Source organism: Felis catus, chromosome B3 (assembly GCF_018350175.1).
Source record: "Felis catus isolate Fca126 chromosome B3, F.catus_Fca126_mat1.0, whole genome shotgun sequence".
Lineage (NCBI taxonomy): Eukaryota > Metazoa > Chordata > Mammalia > Carnivora > Felidae > Felis > Felis catus.
The window spans coordinates 147,972,064-147,988,349 of record NC_058373.1 but is presented as its reverse complement, the minus strand read 5'-3'; the positions used below and the strand labels follow the sequence as shown (position 1 = coordinate 147,988,349).

Genomic DNA, 16,286 nt, shown 5'->3' with positions numbered 1-16,286 from the left:
TATAGTGAATGCAACAGCACAATGAAAGGGTCATATATGACAATGCAGTCACATCTATTGATCACCTATATCATCTATTGATACATATAAAACTAGACAAAATTCAACAAATTGTCATTAGTAAAAAATCTCAGCAACTGAGGGAAAGAAAGAAATAACCTCCACAAAATCGTGGCCATAGATGAAAATCCCACACCTGACAACATATTTAACAGTGAAAAACTGAAGCTTTTCCTGTCACGTTAGGAGCCGGGCAAGGATGCTCATTCCCTACATAGGTATTCCCCATGGTAACATGAAGACCAGTAAAATATGGCACCCAATGTATGTCATCTTGTCACATTGCTTATTTGGAGGAAAGTCACTTGAGTAACAGCTAGTCTAAGGAAACTGTGACCCTTCTTTGTCCCCCTGAGAGCAGGAAATAAATCTCTCCTGGGAAACTTCTTCCCCTCTACCAGAATGGAAGAACCATCCTTAGCACCAGAAATGGGAACGTAGCACCAAGAAGGCTGTGCAAACAAGCCTGGTTAGTTCCTCACTAATTGACTTGCCCAAATCCAAATCTCTGTCTTGTTAACTCTTCGCAAATCCATTGTTTTTTATCCTAAAAGGCACAAGTGCCACCTGCTTTCTTCATTCTCTGGGTGTCATATTATTAGGCAGCTTGTGCACATGCAAAATGAAATTTATTCTCTTCTGTAGATCTGTCTTATGTCAATTGAATCCTTAGACCAGACAAAGAACACAGAAGCAAAGAAGGAAAAAGCTTGCTGCTCCTACAAGTTGCAGATGTACCCATAAAAATTAGGTAAGAAAATGAAATAAAGACATGTAATCAGTAAGAAGAAAATTATTTGTTTGAGAATCACACGAACTTACATATAGTGAAACCTTAGAAACTCCACAAAAAGTAGTAGAACTAATAAACTGAGGAAAAGTTCAGGATACAAATCAACATACAAAAATATGTTGTATTCCCACACACCAAAAACATAGTATATGAAAAAAATAACAAAATCACACAATTGAAAATGGCACAAAATGGAGCACCTGTGTGGCTCAATCCGTTAAGTGCCTACTGTTGATTTTGGCTCACGTCATGATCTCATGGTTCCTGACTTTAATTCTGAGGCAGGGTCTGCAATGATTGTGCAGAGCCTGCTTGGGATTCTCTGTCCCCTTCTCTCTCTCTGATCTCTCTCTCCTTCTCTCTGTCACACAAAAATAAACACACATTAAAATTATATGGCACAAAATAAAGTAGTTAGGATCAAATTTCACTAAAAAGTAAAATAACATACCAAACATGACCTGCTGGGAGAAAGACATGTAAAATGACACACAGATGAAAAGATAACTGTGTTCACAGATTAGAATTATCACCGCGCCTTCTGCAAGAAGTGATCTAGAAATGTCTCTCAAACACTGGTTTTAAATTTGAAACAAATCTAAGTCTGGAGCCTGATATATAGCCAGAGGATATGCAAATATGGCCCTCCCTGTGCTGATTAAACCAGTCCAGCTCCAACCCTGCAGCTGGGAGAGGAGCCCCAACCCCGGGAGTCACAGGTGTTCCCATTCTGTGATCAGCACAGAACATAGACACCTCACCATGGAGTTTGTGCTTGGCTGGGTTTTCCTTGTTGCTCTTTTAAAAGGTAATTCATAGTGAACGAGAGACACTGAGTATGTGAGTGGACATGACTGAGACAGAGTGGATGTGTGACAGTTTCCTGACCAAGATGTCTTGTGTCTGCAGGTGTCCAGTGTGACGTGCAGCTGGTGGAGTCTGGGGGAGACCTGGTGAAGCCTGGAGGGTCCCTGAGACTCACCTGTGTGGCCTCTGGATTCACCTTCAGTGGCTATAGCATGCACTGGGTCCGCCAGGCTCCTGGAAAGGGGCTACAGTGGGTTGCACACATTTATGATGATGGAAGTAGCACAAGCTACACAGACTCCGTGAAGGGCTGATTCACCATCTCCAGAGACAACGCCAAGAACACGCTGTATCTACATATGAACAGCCTGAAGCCCGAGGACACGGCCACATATTACTGTGCAAGAGACACGGTGAGGGGACTTCACTGGGAGCCCACACACAAACCTACCTGCAGTAGGGGATCAGCACCACTAGGGGACGCACACTATGCACAATTCTGCTTTATGTTCCCAGGAGCAGGTGCAGATGGAGGTTACAGGAAGGTTTCCTGTAAGGGTCTGGGGCTTCCTCTCCACACAGCAGTTTCTCTAGGGAGCCTCTCTGGTCACAGTATTCTGTGTTTATCTATCAACTCTCTGAATTAGCAACTGTGTTGTCATAGGAAAACTACCCTAACATGCACAAAGACACAGTTGTTTGCATTGCTTACTCTTGTCACTCAGTATGAGTGAATTGCCCATTTCCTGACGCACAACAGCTGAACCTTTTTTTTTTATAAAGTATTTTTTAACGTTTATTTATTTTTGAGACAGAGAGAACCAGAGCATGAACAGGGGAGGGTCAGATAGAGGGAGACACAGAATCTGAAACAGGCTCCAGGCTCTGAGCTGTCAGCACAAAGCCCGATGCCGGGCTCGAACTCACAGACCGCGAGATCATGACCTGAGCCAAAGTTGGCTGCTTAACCGACTGAGCCACCCAGGCGTCCCAACAGAAGTCCCAGATGCACTCACTGTGCAGCCAGGACTACAGGAACCCCCAGTCCCCCATTATCCTCACCCAGCACTTGTCCCAACAATGTGACACTTCCCTCCTGGCACTTGCTACTCAGGATTTTAAATGAGCTACAGCTTTATCCAATTCCTCTAAAGAAGAGATAATTCATCTCCATGTACTAGTCAGGATTCTCCCAAGGCACAGAAACCGAAGCACATCAGTTTACAAGACTAAATACATTGATAAGACCCACATTCTACTCTCACATGCTGGAGACCCAGGAAAACCAGTGGTGTAATTCTCATCTGATTCTGAACTAGTTTCTAGTCTCAAACGTGAAGAGCTGATGATGTAACTCTCAGAACAAGGACCAGAGGAGACCAATGTTCCAATTCAAACACACACATGGGAAGTGAAACTGAGGGAATTCCTCCTCACTCTGCATCAGTTTCTATTCAGAACCTTAATGGAATGGGTGATGCCCAGACAGACAGAAACTTTAGATAGAAATGCCAGGCTCTTCTGGAACACATCACAGACATCCACAGAAACAGTGGGGCTTCTGGGCACCATGATGCAGTCAAGATGACACATAAAGGTAATCATGACAAGTCAACCTCCTGTAAATGTGCAGTTCAAAGACTGAAGATTTAGAAGTCCATGCCATCATTGGCATGGAGCCTGGTGGGCATAACTGTGCTTCTGTGGAGAAGGAAGGCAGAGTCGCATAGGGGGCATTGTGGTCTGAGGATCCCCTGGGCGACTTGGGGAGAGACAGTTACCTTCTCAGGGTGCATTTCCTATAGGGTGTATTGCCTCTCGTGGGGCAGGAGAGCTGACAGGCACCATTGCACTGCCATGGTCATTAGCATAGGAGCCTCTGTTGAGAGCAGCTAACTGAATGCTGCCTTCACGTTCTTCCTCACCATGAACTCCAAGCCCCTAGTGTTCATGCAACTGCCCTCCTGGGATAACTAGCTCCAGGCACAGCACAGCAAGACCCTCTCCTAGAGGATCAGTGGGGTCCCGGTCATATTGAGCTCATATAATTTGGAGTTTTCAAACCCAGCTAGAGCTCCTGAGATAAAACATAAGAGCCCTGTGCCACCAGGTGGGCCAATGGTTGGGACACAGACAGGGTGAAGGCAGGGTTCTGATGGAAGCCTGGGACCCACAGGTACAGATTGTTCTCTCTGTGGGAGGGGTTCCGGAACAGGGAAGGCTGAGAACTCCAACTCAAGGGACTAGATAGTGAGCTGATGCCAATATTTCCTCCCACCAATCAGCATGGACAGAATTCAATGAGCAGCACAGAAACTCCCAGTAGAAGCTGAGCCACTGACACCAAGCTATACCCCCCCCTTGCCTTCCTCAGGTGCTTCCTTACTAGAGAAAGAGGGCCTGGAAACCAGATCAGCACCGCACCCCTCCCTCAAAAGACGACATATACCCCCAAAAGCACCAAGTCTACTGACCATATAGTGAGGCATAGCTTCACCTCTAGGGGAAATAGGAATTAGCCTCTTTTACAGGCAGAACAAACTCACCTAGTTAAAACTCATAACATTGTGGACAATGTCTAAACACTCATCAAGGGAGACAAGGAGAAACTCTGCAGAGGACTTAGCTGAGGGACAGAGCAGCCAATACACGACAGCACAGTGCACACAATATGCAACAAATGCTTCCTAAAGTGTCAAGCCCTCAACAGCAATTGACACTTCTCAAAAAGACACTACTCCAGAAGCCGAAAACAAAACAGGATTTTCTAAAACACTTAAGAAAGCAGAGCCATAGACATACACCATGATGGAGGAATTCATCCCAAAAGAAAAAACGATAAAAGGTCATTGCCAGAGATATTATTAAAGCACATATAACTAATATGCCTCAAACAGAATTTCTAAAAACTCTCAAAAGAAATAGAATTTTTCAAAACTATCATGAGGATACTTGCTGTGTTTGAGGAAAGCATAGGAGACATGAAGGATACCCTTACTGCAGATAGAAATGACCTAAAACCCAGTCATGTTGAAATTTTAAATGTTGTAACCGACACTTCTCTAAAGAAGACATCCGGATGGCCAATAGGCACATGAAAAGATGTTCAACGTCGCTCCTTATCAGGGAAATACAAATCAAAACCACACTCAGATACCACCTCACGCCAGTCAGAGTGGCCAAAATGAACACATCACGAGACTATAGATGCTGGAGAGGATGTGGAGAAACGGGAACCCTCTTGCACTGTTGGTGGGAATGCAAATTGGTGCAGCCGCTCTGGAAAGCAGTGTGGAGGTTCCTCAGAAAATTAAAAATAGACCTACCCTATGACCCAGCAATAGCACTGCTAGGAATGTATCCAAGGGATACAGGAGTACTGATGCATAGGGGCACTTGTACCCCAATGTTTATAGCAGCACTCTCAACAATAGCCAAATTATGGAAAGAGTCTAAATGTCCATCAACTGATTAATGGATAAAGAAATTGTGGTTTATATACACAATGGAATACTACGTGGCAATGAGAAAGAATGAAATATGGCCTTTTGTAGCAACGTGGATGGAACTGGAGAGTGTGATGCTAAGTGAAATAAGCCATACAGAGAAAGACAGATACCATATGTTTTCACTCTTATGTGGATCCTAAGAAACTTAACAGAAACCCATGGGGGAAGTAAAGGAAAAAAAAAAAAGAGGTTAGAGTGGGAGAGAGCCAAAACATAAGAGACTGTTAAAAACTGAGAACAAACTGAGGGTTGATGGGGGGTGGGAGGGAGGGGAGTGTGGGTGACGGGTATTGAGGAGGGCACCTTTTGGGATGAGCACTGGGTGTTGTATGGAAACCAATTTGACAATAAATTTAATATATTAAAAAAATAATACACACAAAAATAAAATATAAAAATAAAAAAAAATAAAAAAATAAAAAAAAATAAATGTTGTAACCAAGATGTTTCAACTCTCCACAGACTAAACCCTACAAACTCGGACCCCTCTGAATGGAGAGTTGTTGAGGCCATAATCTCACATGTGTTCTGACAGGAGCTGTTCCCTCCACTGTCCCTGGCTCTGGCTCTCTCCTACAGGTGAGGAGGAGTAGGTTAGGAATACTCCATTGAAACCATCTGTCTCCTGCACCTGACGCTGCCACAACATGAGGCCCAGAACTTCCTCACCCTCATCTGTAAATGAAGTCAGTTGTACCAGAACAGATCTGCACCTTGGTTTAGCGGATTGCTCCAGCTCCCCCCTGTCCTGGGCATAACTCTGCAGCTGCAGGGGGGGACAAAATAAGGGCCCAGTTTAGGGGTGAGTGGCAGCTGCACTTCTTTGAGGCTTGCTTGTCCTGGTGGCATGAGACCCCTGCCGTACAAGTCAGGTCTGGGGTGACCAGTCTCCCAGCATCCCTAGTGGACTGTGCCCAGGGCAGAGTTTCCATCCTGGGATTGGGGCTGCAAACAATGAGTGAGTCCCACATCTCAGTGGCACCTGCTGGGGCTTGGCCTCAACAGCAAACAGCTTAGGGTCACTGACATCCTGCCCCTCTGGGAAAGAGTCCTCTGAACAGGAGCTGGTCACCAGGAACCCTGGTATTTGTTGCAACAGTCTGGAGGGGAGGTTGCAGCCAGGCTCAGTGGCACATGCCTATAGTCCCAGCTCCTTGCACTGGAGTTTCCATTTGCTGAGCTGCGGTGGGGAAGGAAAGGCACATACCTTAGCTCAAAATTCTGGCTTTTCCGTCTGTCAGTATATTTTCTGGAATAAATGTTTCTTCATGGGCTGTAGGCCAACAAGGCCATTTGCAGACACTGTAAATACATCATTTGAGATTTTATTCATATTCCACATAGTAAACATTCAATGTAGTATTACTTTCAGGTGTAAAATATAGTGATTCAACATTTCCATACAACACCCAGTGCTCATTATGACTGCGGCCCTGCAACCCCATCACCTACTTCCCTAACCCTCCTCCCACCTTCCCTCTGGTAACCATAATTTTGTTTTGTATAGGTAAGAATCTGTTTTGTTGGGTTTATATGTTCCATGGCTTAAACCTAAGACTCTTGATTTGGGTTCATGTCTTGATTTCATGGATCCTGAGATCAAGCCCCATTTTGGTTTCTGCACTGACAGAAAAGAGACTGCTTGAGATTCTCCTTCCCGCTTCCTCTGCCCCTCCCCCCATTCGATCTCAACATAAATTTAAAAACACTGAAAAAAGTTTATTTCTTGGTGTAGCTCTTCTCTCTTCTTTGTCCTTTTTCCCATTTGAAGTTTCTTAAATTCTACATATGAATGAAATCATATATTTGTCTTTCTCTCACTTGTTTCAGTTAGCATAATACTCTCTAGCTCCATCCATATCATTACAAATAGCAAATGTCATTCCTTTCAGGGCTGAGAAACATTCCAGTGTATGAGTATGAGTGTGTGTGTGTGTGTGTGCGTGTGTGTGTGTGTGTGTGTGTGTGTACCACATATACTTTATCCATTTATGAGTCAATGCTTACTTGGATTGTTTCCAGAGCTGGGCTGTTTTTGATAGGGCTTCTATAAACATAGAGTTGCAATTCCCTTTAAATTAGTATTTTTGTATCCTTTGGGTAAATACCTAGTAGTTCAATCGATCAATCATAGGTAGTTATATTTTTAGCATTTTGAGGAACGCCCATACTGTTTTCCAGACAAGCTGCACCAGTTTCCATTCCCACAAGCAGTGCAAAAGTGTTCCTCTTTGTATCCTCACAAACACCTGTTGTTCCTTGTGTAGTTGAGTTTAGTCATTCTGACGGGAGTGAGTTGATATTTCGTTGTAGTTTTGATTTATATTTCCCTGATGATGAGTGATGTTGAGCATCTTTTCATGTGTTTATTGGCCATCTGTATGTTGCATTTTGGAAAGTCTATTCACGCCTTCGGCTCATTTTTTTAATAGGATTATTCAGTTTTGGAGTTGAATTTTATACTACATACAGAAAACCTGAAAAACTCCACCAAAGAAAAAAAAAACACTAGAACTGATAAATAAACCAGTAAAGCTGCAGCATACAAAATCAACATACAGAAATTTGTGCATTTCGATACAACAATAATGAAGCAGGAGAAAGAGAAATCAAGGAATTTATCCCATTTACAATTACACCAAAAACCATAAGATACGTAGAAATAACCCTCACTAAAGAGTTACAAGAGCTTTACTCTGAAAAACTTGGGACATTTATGGAAGAAATTGAAGAAGACACAAAGAAATGGAAAAATATTCCATGCACATGGATTAAAACAAAAAAACATTGTTAAAATGCTGATACTACCCAAAGCAATCTAGACATTCAATGCAAATACTTCAATTCAAATATTCCTGTCAAATAATACAAGCATTCCTCACAGAGTTAAAACAAATATTTCTACAATTATCATGGAACCACAAAAGACCTTGAACACCCAAAGCGATCCTAAAACAGAAAAGAAATGGAAGCATCACAATTCGGGTTTTCAAGCTATATTACACTGCTGTAGTCATCAAGACAGTATGCTCCTGGCACAAAAAGAGACACATAGATTAATGGAACAGAGTAGAAAACCCATAAATGGTCAACTAATGTTCGACAAAACAGGAAACAGTATCAAATGCAAAAATGACAGTCCCTTCAACAAATGGTGTTGGGAAAACTGGACAGCAACAGGAAACTCTAATGGAACTGGACCACTTTCTTACAATATACACAAAAATAAATTCAAAATTGGATGAAAGTCCTAAATGTGAGACAGGAAACCATCAAAATCCTAGAGGAAAACACAGGCACCAAACTCTTTGAGCACGGTCAAACAACTTCTTCCTGGACATGTCCCAGATGCAAGGGAAACAAAAGCAAAAATGAACTATTGGGACCTCAAGATAAACAGCTTCTGTACAGCAAAGACACAATCAACAAAACTAAAAGGCAACTGACAAAATAGGAGAAGATATTTGCAAATGGCATATCAGATAAAGGCTTAGTATCCAAAATCTATAAAGAACTTCTCAAACTCGACACTGAAAAAAACAAATAATCTGGTGAAGAAATGGTCGGAAGACATGAATAGACATTTTTCAAAGAAGACTTCCAGATGGCGAAAAGACACGTGTAATGAGGCTCATTGTCACTCCTCGTCAGGGAACATAAATCAAAACCACAATGAGATAACACCTCACACCTGTCAGGATGGCTAAAATTAACATGGTGGGAATGCAAACTGGTGCAGCCATTCTGGAAAATAGTGTGGAGATTCCTGAAAAAAAATTGTGATCGAGCAATTGTTTTACTAGGTATTTATCCAAAGTATACCAAAATGCTGATTCGGAGGAGCACATGGACCCCAATGTTTATAGAAGCCCTATAAACAATAAGCAAATTGTGGGAAAGCCCAAATATCCATCAGGAGATGAACACATAAAGAAGAGGTGGTAAATGTATACAATGGAATATTACTCAGCCATCAAAAAGAATGAAATCTTGTCATTTACAACAATGTGGGTGGAATAACAACGTATTAACCTAAGTGAAATAAGTCAGTAAGAAAAAGCCAAATATCATATGATTTCATTCATATGTGGAATATAAGAAACACAACATACGGGAATGAAAAATAAAATAAGAAAAAACAGAGAGAGAAGAAACAGGAAGAGACTCTTAAATACAGACACAAAATGAGGGGAAGTGGGGATGTTGAGCTAAAAGGGAGATAGGCACTAAGGAGGGCACTTGTTGAGATGAGAACTGGGTGTTATACGTACGTGATGAATCACTAAATTCTACACCTGAAATCAATACTACACTGTAGGTTAACACACTTGTATTTAAATTTAAAATATTACAAGAAAATTAAATACATACATATATGAACTCTTGGGAGTACCTCAAAATAGCAAGCTTCTGCACAGTGAAGGAAACAATAAACAAAACTAAAAGGCAACCTATGGAATGGAAGAAGATATTTGTAAATGGCATATCCCCAGGGTTAGGATCCAAAGTATGTACATTTCTTTTTAAATTATTTTCACTTATCAGTACAGAGTGTGTGTCCATGCATACTTGTGTGAAAAGCAAAACTCGTGTATTGTGGTAAGATCTCACTGAAACTGAGATCCACCCTCGTCACTAAATTTAACCATACAATACAGTATTGTTAACTACACGTGTAATGTTGTGGAGAAGACCTCTAGAAATTAGTCGTCTTGCATAACAGAAAATCACACCCCTTGATATCTAACCCTCATTGCGCTTCGCTGCCAGCCCTTGGCAACTGCTACTCCATTCTCTGTTTTATTGTTATCAAAACCCAAATTCAGCTGCTTGTTGCCGGAAAGGTCAACGTTCAAAGTTTTCGTTTTGGTAGGAAAGGAATTTGAGCTTTATGCACAAGGCCAGCCACTGGTGAGAATGCAGACTCCTGTTCAAAAGCCAACTCTGAGGTTTCTCCCTGACACAGGGGGTTTTAAAGGAGTAGAGCATATTTAATTAAACAAGGGAGTTCCATGGTTGATAACGTCTTTTGATCATGTGCAGACCCATGGTGGAAGCTGCCAAAGTTACCTCAACTCCCTGGCATCTCCAGCTGAGGAGGGAACCACACATGCATGGGAGGAGACTGCCAGAGGCCAGGAAAGAACCCCAATAAGGGATTAGAGTGGAAACCCCCTGGGGCTCACACATGGTCAGCAGTACTTTCTGTTCTCCCCAGCTGGCATAAAAAAAATACTAAAATACAACCTTGTACTTCACCAATCATGACAGAATACTGGGAAATGTTTCCTCAGTAAACTCAGAGGAAGCTTCAAACCAAAAACCAAAAGGATCAAATGGCTTGAAAACCAATGTCTAACCAGAATGAGACATGAAAAATGACAAAGCTATTCTTTTAGTCACCTATAAAGGTAAAATTGACAATGTCCACCTCCACATCCCAAGGAAGTAGGAAGCATTGGTCTCCATAATGAGGAAAAGCAGTCATCCATAGAAAGTGACCCAGCAGTACCACAGGACATGGAATTGGTAGAGAAGTTCAGGGTGTTAAAATTTCATATCCCATATTCACTAGCTAGATTACAGGTGGAATGTGTTGAATAGAGCCATGTCTCTGGGTCCAAGTCCTTACTATGTCCATGTGAGTAAGCTTCAACTGGCTCACCTGCTTCTCCCACATCCACCCAAGCTGAACTGTTTTGCAGGGTCACACAATGCCACACCCTGGGACTGTTACCTAACCCCACAAGTGGATCCCAGGTGCAGGGGGCTGGCCACCTGGTACAGCCCTCTGTTCTGTCAGATGGCCTAGACCTCACTTTGCTGAGGATCCTCCATTTATCCACTCTCACTGGCAGATATCCCTGAGCAGGGGCATGAGGATGGCAGAGGGCCAGGTCACATTGAGGGCGTCCTTCTTGCAGTTTGCACTCTGGGAAGTACTGGCTCCTGTCCGGGGTTCTCAAGGTCGTCCCTCAGGGCGCTACATCTCCTTGAGGTGGTAATTACAAAGAAGGAGCTGCACAATGGCAAGGGCATTCAGATGACTGGTTGGCTGTCCTGTAGCCTGTGTTTTGGGACAAGAGACAAGTTATCCACATGTGGGGCAAAAAACACTTTAGGTCCAGACATCTGCTGATGATCACTCAGGATGATCAGGGAGACTTGCAGATGGACTACCCCTCCATGCCTCCAGACTGTTACTACCTCGGCTACCTGGAGGAGATTCCTCTTTCCATGGTCTCCATGGACACGTGCTATCAGGGCCTTGAAGGTATCTTGAAGTTGGATGACCTTGCCTATGAAATAGACGCATCAGCGATTCCCAACATTTGAACACATTGTTTCTCAGATAGTGGCAGACACCAGTGCAATGGGACCTACTTATAACCTGGGATATAAGGAGGGTAGGAACCCCCTGTTCTCTCAAGAAAATATCAGTACAGCCCCCAGGATCTCTAGTAAGTTGTAGTCATCCCATCACGGAATTTTGCTCTCAGACCCTAAACAATATACAGTGTGTTCAACCACGTGTCAACCACGTGTCAAAATGTGCCCAATTCCTAATAAGGCTAGTTAGCTTAATTGACTCATTGTTTCATGGGATTCATGTAAGTTACTATATTGGTTTCATGATAATTTATAATGAGAGAGATCCAGTTAACATGGGCAAATATGTGTTGCATCAGAGTCCTTTTTTTTTTTTTTTTTTGATACTATGAGTCCAAGGGTTTTCGAATTCTTAAACCACATTCATCCTTAGTTGGGATTTGAGATGGATCCCATGAAGTTAATTTCAGTCCAGTTGTATGTACTATATGCCATCCACAAAGCCCTATCATTATGGGTTATTTAAGCAGATATTATTTACTCTTGTCTGTCATAGCAACACATCAGATTGCAAAATATATTGGTTTGTGGGTTGACACTGATGAATATGCTTGCCAGAAAAGGTCCAACTGCATTAGGACCCAAATTCCCTTGTATACCTGAAGCTTTCAGTAAGTGTTCCTTCATTCATACACAATACATAATCAGTGGCAGATTAGGCAAGTGCCCCTTCAACATCTAAATGGTGCATTGAAATAAAAGCCTGACCCACAATCATTTTGGAAACTACTTAGTTGACCCAGGCAAGTATTGTGACTGCAGCTCCTTAGAGCAGTGCTATAGCAATCTATGCTGTGTGAGTGATTGCATTTTAACCCCTGGGGACAAATGTGATACAGGCAGATGCTATACAAACTGCACCGACATCGATGCTGGGACACTTGGCAGGCCAATCCAAAATATATGTGATCTTCCATGTCCTGCTGTAGGGTGTCCTTGGCGTAACCTGATGATTCCATATGCAAGATGGAACCCCGTGCACTGAAGAGGGATGCTGCTATCATGGGAACTGCACTGACCGCACTATGCACTGCCAAGAAATCTTTGCAAAAATTCTGGAAAGGTGAAGATGTGTGCTATACCATAAATTAAAAAATCAGCCGATATAGACACTGCAGAAGACCCCGGGGAATTCAACGCTGAACCCTGTTCCCACACAGACGTGCCGTATGGAAGGCTGTAGTGTAGTATTGTCACACATCTCCCTCAGCTGTAAGAGCATGTTGGATTCCATCCATCTGAGATCCAGGGTTCTGTTGTGTCGGGCTGGATTCACATCGTAGCACAGGAACAACCGAGATTGGTCATGTGAGTACTGGTACCCCCTATGCTTCTGGAAAGCTTTGTCAGGACACCTACTGCACTGGCAGTGGGGCTCAGCTGAATTATCACTGTATCCCGGAGAAATGCAGTCACAGAGGGTCATGCGACAATAACAGGAACTGCCATTGCCACATAAGCACCATCCATGGTGCACTGGACGAGGCACTGGTGGGAGCACAGACAGTGGACGCCTCCAAGAAGAATGGGGCCAGTCAGGCAAACTCATGAATCCATGGTATATCTCAGAGCAGTTTTTGTTCCCATTTAAGCCATAATAGCTGCATTCCTTGTGGTGTCGCCACAAATGTCAAATTATCAACCCCGAGAAACTTAAGGGACTGATTGTTGCTGACGACAATCTATAATTAGCCTCCTAACTGCTGGAAACTATAGACAATCCAACTGGCACATGTGTGAAAATACAGTAATGAGGCTGCAGAGCTGACATCCACGTTACCGGGGGTCTGCAGGAGACACAGGTGTCCACAGGCATATCACGGCTCTGACACACATCTCTCATGGCTCACTGACCAGAAGGCTGAAATAAAACTTAAAAACTGCATGCTTGTGGCCTCGAAGTATATACCTAAGCTTGCAAGAGCCCAAACTGAGCCACAGATTATGTGCAGAGGACCTGAGTCAGCATCTGGGTCTTGAACTGAGGTATATGCTTCCAGAATTAAGAGACGTTCACACAAGCTCTTTCAGGGAAAAATTCATGAGTTGCCTCTAAACCTGTGCGGTTACACACTGAATATTTTATCATTCTCCAGGTAATCTGTTTTCCCCCAGTCCCAATGTGGGTTCAGGATAATGGAGGGCTACCACCCACCCACACTGCCTGTTCCACACTGGGGTATCTGTGGGCTGTGAGGGAAGGGGACTGGCATTAGGTTCCACCTAGCACAAGCTGTGCCTCCCTGGAGACAAAATTTCCAAATGTGGGAGACGGAGACCATGAGACTGAATGGAGCACCCAATGAAATGAATCAGAAAGGCAGGAACAAGTGCCTGTGGATGACTCTGGCATCCAGTTGGAACCCAATGAATGTGAATCCCTGCTCTCTTTCTCTTGCCTACCTTTCAGTGAGTTTAACCTTAGATAAGGATCTGCCTAGGATTCCCACTCCGGTTTTCTGAGAGCCTTCTCGAATAACCACACAGAGGTGATCCTGTGAAAAGTAAGGGACTTCAGCCCCATCCATTCTCAAGTAATGAGGTACTTGCTACCCTGTTTTCTATGTCCTGATCACTGGGAATGTGGTAAAGAGGCCTGCCCTTCCCAAGGTCCTTGTATACCCTTGCTTCTGGGCCCTGTGAGTCATAAATCCTGTGCCTCCATTTCCTTAGCTGGGGGTGTACTGAAACCACACCTTGAGTCAGGAGGGCCCCATGCATCTCATGTATCCAAAGCCAGAGCTCAGATGCCTAGGGAGCCACCTGTTCACCCCCTGAGCAATGGCTCTTGCCTATTCCTTCAGCAGGATACAGTCTACATGTTCTTAATTCTGTAAAACAGCTGGGGTCCCCAACACATTTATCCCCAGGGATGGGATTGGGGGCCTAGGTGATGCCCTCCAACGATGTGTTAGCACTGAGAATGGCTCACTCATTACTCACCCCCCACATCTCAGGTGCTCTGTGAAGGAGCAGGAGCTGGCTGGTGGTCTGTAGCTTTGCTTTGGGTTGATGCCAGGTGTTGCCAGAAACCTCCATCCTAAGTTATCAGTGCTGTAAAAGGTCAGACTCCCTGCAGAGACCAACAATCAGGCACCATCCTGGGGTTCCAGAGGTGTGTATTTCCTACTTATCTCCAAGTGAGATATTGCTGAACACCAAGGACCATTTCCCTAGATTAGTGTTGAAGAAGACGCCAGCTTCTGGGTCCACTGTTTTCATCTAGTATCCTGGTGTTGTGTTTGCTTAGCCATGCCTACCTACTGACAGAGGCAACTCTACCAGGAGCATCATGTCGCCCTGGGCAGAGGACAGGAACAAGGCACCCTCCCCCTACTGGCTGTATTCCTCACTGCTGTTGACAATGTCTCCCTATTTGACAGGTGTTGTGGGGGACACCTTAGTGTGGGAGGCCTCAGCACACATGTCTGGGAAGAGCTAACTTCTATACCAGGTCCTCCCTGTCAAGACCACTACACCAACATATCCACAGACCAGTGTGAAAGAGAGAAATGGTGACAGGCACTACACCATCATGAAAATGCAAGGTTTCCTGGAATCATTTGTCCAAAGGGAGGGAGACAAGGGTATTGATTGGCTTTAGTGGGTCTTCACAATTGGCTCCAAGCTGTTGCTTTAAGCACTTGACATACTACAGCTGTCTGGATTGGTCCAAGTCCCCCAGATACATAAATCACTGAAAAGCTCAAGGTATCAACGGCCTGTTTACTTAGAGACAACCTACAGATACTCCAGTCTTTTCACTGTATCAAAAGGATATGACAATCACCCCAAGGCACATGGCAAGAGACATACACCAAGGAAAAAGGGGAAGGCTCTGAGGAAGGCGCTCCCCAAGCCCCCAGAGCCCAAAGAGGTAGGAAGAAAGAAGCTCTGATTCTCCGGACTTGGATTTTTATGGCACAACAGCACAGGCCCACTGGGAGAGGTCAAGCCCACGTGATGCAATCCAACTCTAAGATAGAATGGGGACAATTCAATGGGTGTGGGTTTTGGGTTTTTGGGGGTTTTTTTGCCTTATGTCATGCACCCATGGGCAATTCAATGGGTGGGGGTCTTGAGTTTTGTTTTGTTTTGTTTTGTTTTTGCCTTCTGTCATGCGCCCATGAGCCCTTGTCCATTTCCACCTGGAGGAGAGGCACTTGACAATAGAATCTAAGGAGTTCTTCTTGAAGGACCACTCTGATCTTAAGCCTTGTGCCAATACAATTCATGGAAATACCAGCTTTAGTGTAGCAGGCATTAGCATGCATGCCATAGTCAGATGTGAAAAGGAGAATTTTCAAGAAGCCCAAGACTTCTTTGCTGCAAATGCTGATGGGATCACCACCTCCATAGATAGGAGCCCACAGGGGGGTCCCAGCAGTGCCCCATTCAAGGGGTGGAACTTCAACCCAGATCTCTTGCTCTAGAGATGATTCCCACACTTCTCTTTATGCACAGCTCTGAGAAGTGGGGTCCCTGGTGACTTAATCTCAGGACAGCCTGAACACAAGTCAGAAACTTTGATCAGACTCTATGGGATCTTCGAGAGAATGCTGTTCCTACCCTTCGGGTCGTGCTGTCACTTCTCTGGACATGACAGCCCTGGTAGGGGGGAGCTGGGATACCAGTGGGTGGGGACCCGGAGGTTTCTGGAGTATGTCCTTCCTCCTGGGACAACTGCCTGTATACTTCTGTAATTACACTGTAGGACACAGACACAG

General features: G+C 44.0%; 2 pseudogenes; both read left to right on the top strand.

Moving 5' to 3' along the window:
• The first annotated feature begins 1,554 nt into the window (after positions 1 to 1,554).
• Positions 1,555 to 5,762, top strand: LOC123386269 (annotated as a pseudogene).
• A 5,289-nt stretch (positions 5,763 to 11,051) lies between these two features.
• LOC123386268 lies at positions 11,052 to 13,110 on the top strand (annotated as a pseudogene).
• The last annotated feature ends 3,176 nt before the right edge of the window (positions 13,111 to 16,286 follow it).